Raw genomic sequence first — 3,520 nt, 5'->3', positions numbered from 1 at the left:
CAGAAATAATATAATTTAGTAGAAAATTAAAAACTTGGCAGAAATATTACAACTTATCAGAACTGCTATAATTTTGCAGAAATGTAACAATTAGGCAAAACTGTCAACAGATAACAGCTGAAAAGGCTGAAGTAACCTCAAAGTTACTTGTTTAACTGTGAAAAATTACCAGAAACATTGGAAAAGGAAGAAAATCAGCCAGCAGATAAACTGATGTGGAACAAAACCGAGGTAAAATTGCAGAGTTTACACAGCTGGTGAAATCTAAAAATGGCAAAAAACAAAAACAAAAACAAAACCCACACAAACAACATTTAGGTAATAAATGCACAAGATGCTGCGGTCAGAGATAAAAACACCCCAAAATAATGTTATTGAAATGCCAAAGAGTGGCAGAAAGTTTAGAAAGTAGAAAACCAGTAGTAGAAAAGTAGAATATTCAAATATTTTTAGAAACATATGATACAAAATATTTACTCAGTTGTTTCCAATGATTACAATAATGGCAAACAGAAATAAAAATCCCATTTGGGACAAACAGAAAAATATTAATAGAAAATGCAAATCAAATGAATCTAACATCTATACAAACAATTGAAGCATCTGTTGGAATTGTGAACATATCCTTGTTTGCCATGTTTATGTTTATGGCCCTAAGATGCGCAGACACATGATAGGCTATTGACTGCAAAAATATACACATATATAAACAGCAAGTGAGGGACAAAAAACATCCTCTGATTTGCTGGAGTTTTGTGTAAATACCATTTGGCAAGGATAAACAACATGTTCCAATGCCACATTAAAATTTTCATAAGCTTCATTTTTTCAATTAGTTTACAGTTTCCTGATTTGATGATAAATATGGTACCAATCTACAAAATACTGTCAAAATGAAGTCCACATTGTGATATATTTGAGGTGTAGAGAGTCACACAGCTGAACAATCGATGTGCATATTTAAAGAAACAGGGATCAAATAAAGAACATTGTTGTGGAATAAATTACAGTGAAAATAATCACTGCTTTGCGTTAGAGAGTGACTTATGATGAGGTATTAATTGGGTTAACTTTACCTCTAACAGCTTTTCACATAGTGCTGTGACCAGGATGAAATCCATCATAAAGTAACTGTAAACAGTAGAACCATTAGCATGAATGTTATGGTTCTACTCTGATCAAAACTCAAGTCAGCTGTGTGACCTGATATAAAATGATAAAAAGGAACACATATAAATGGATGTGACCTTTATGAACTTTTCAAAATGACTTTATATGTCTGACCCATTATCTATATATATTAGAGCAGATGTGGAAAACCACTGTTAGACCTACTCTATACTAATGTAGTTACTGACACCCCATACTAAGGCAGGATTCATACAAACACACATTATTTATTCTCTTAAACACTTTCTTTTTTCACATTTTGAGATTGTGTAATTTCTATAAAGAATAGGTGTAATGGTTCAATAGATATAGTTATTTAAATGTCCATAATAATCACATGATCATTTTTGTACATCCTACAATTCAAGATTTAGAGCTGTGTGTTTGTATGAATTCAGCTTGCTATACTTATAGACTTAGATATATTAATCCACTATTTAACCAAACAAATTACATTGTTTGGGTAAATAGATTCGGTTTGTCCTACAAAATAATTATTCAACAATAAAAACAAAACAAAAAAAACAATATATCTGCACATTAATCCAGAGTTCAGTTTCATATGTCTGATATTGTTTGTTAAATCTGGTGACACAAACACAGTCAAAAATTCATTGCTAGCGTGACATGTGGTCCTTTTTGCCTTTGACCAATGATATGCTGGTTACTTGGACCAGTTTAGTATTTGCTATCACAGAGGAATGTTAACCATAAATCCAAAAGACAAAACTGAAAAAATATGTTAATTGCAAACATGTTTTTGCTTAGTAAAAGGATTGAAATTACATGGAAACTGTCACCTTAAAGCCTCATTGTAAATATAATCACAAACAGATGTTTTCCACACAGTTAACAAAGCTCCACAACATCCGGTCACTGCATATAAATCTAAAAGAAAACAAAAAAAAACAACAAAAAAAAAATTAACACAAGGGAAGACTTTTGGTTTAATAACTAAGCTTAAAATAAGTGTTACCTTTGAATATTTGTGGGAAAAATCTGATGCTACCCCAAGAATACAAAGCCACACTGGAAACGATGACAGGTTTGCAGCCCTCTGTCTTCCTGGAGTGAGGTGCCTGATCAGTAGCAGTGAGTTGACAGAAGTCGGTGTCTGTAAGAGTGGCCAAACACTGATACTCTGTCCACTTGCGTAGAGTCTAAGAAGCTGGAATGCAGGCACACTGTACGAGCTTGTTCTAAAAAATACAGAAAAAGGAACATTTTATTTGTGTTAAGGCCTAAAAACTAGAAATAAGTTATAAAATGAACAATGCTGAAATACCTTATAGGTGCTGCAGGCCACATAACCAGAATCCAGAGCAATCTCACACTCACATGATGGTGAGGAAAGACATGAGCTCTGATATGAGGTTTGAATGTCTCAGTTGGGACACTGAAGAACTCAGAAGACAGCAATACCTGCACAGAGAGACAGAGTAGAAAAAGCATAGATTTGTAATCCACAATGTGTATTAAAACTCAAAAAGTGTCAACAAGTATAATCATTTGAGTATGAAATTATTTATGCAATGAACAGGATTTAAATTAATTAAGTGAATTAAAAGCACTGACATTTTTTATCAAAGATAAAGAATCATACCTCTCTCTGCTCTGAGGATCACTGAGCATCTCTGACAGGAAATACAGTTTCCTCAGTATGAGTCATCACTGATGGTTTCAAAGGTGTGTAGTGTGGCAGCATGATGATGGTCTCCAGATCAGGCAGGAGGTCAGGTGATGGGTGTGTCATCTTCTCCATTGAAGACACACTGGTATGGCAGTTCATAAATCAGCAGTCTCTGTGTAGCATGTAGTTATCTGTGCAGTCCAGTACTGATGGATCAGGTTTGGCTCAGCAGTTCATGAAGATGGTGTTAAGATGTTGTTTCAGCTGAGGATGGTGAAGTTCGAAGGTTTTCCCACAAAGGAAACAGAACTGTGTGTGCCCTGTCTGAAAAAATACATCTACAAAACATAAAGTGCTTTTAACACCACCCACCCTCCCCACCCACCCATCTCAGCCCCAAGTGTCTATGTAATGCTGGTATGGGGTGTCAGTTGCTAAATCTAATTAGTGCGTCAGAAAGCGGGGGCTACACCTAAAGCCCCCGCTTTCTGATGTCTTTGTTTATTAGCAGCTTTTTCCAGCTGCTCAGAGAATTCTGACTTGGCCTTTATCCACCCAAACCCAAACCCACCCGGATAAAGGCCAAGTCAGAAAATGGATGCAGAAACTTTCCATGTACTTCTAAATCAGTTTTTATACATATTCTGTAAGCTGTAAAAATGTTTTTCTCTACATAATGTATCATTATAGACATCTCTGGTAGCCTAAAGATAGTTTAAA

At 35.0% G+C, this 3,520-nt stretch overlaps 1 long non-coding RNA gene across 1 annotated transcript; it reads right to left on the bottom strand.

Annotated features, from left to right (window-relative positions):
- Window positions 1-1,868: 1,868 nt before the first annotated feature.
- LOC109200131 (uncharacterized) lies at window positions 1,869-2,517 on the bottom strand. The gene is made up of 3 exons (XR_002060345.2): window positions 2,456-2,517; window positions 2,147-2,369; window positions 1,869-2,058 (listed from the first exon to the last, which is right to left on the bottom strand). It is a non-coding gene; the product is annotated as an uncharacterized LOC109200131 (long non-coding RNA).
- Between the last annotated feature and the right edge of the window lie 1,003 nt (window positions 2,518-3,520).

This window comes from Oreochromis niloticus, unplaced genomic scaffold (genome assembly GCF_001858045.2).
Source record: "Oreochromis niloticus isolate F11D_XX unplaced genomic scaffold, O_niloticus_UMD_NMBU tig00006675_pilon, whole genome shotgun sequence".
NCBI classification, from domain to species: domain Eukaryota; kingdom Metazoa; phylum Chordata; class Actinopteri; order Cichliformes; family Cichlidae; genus Oreochromis; species Oreochromis niloticus.
This window is presented reverse-complemented; position numbering and strand designations above follow the sequence as displayed.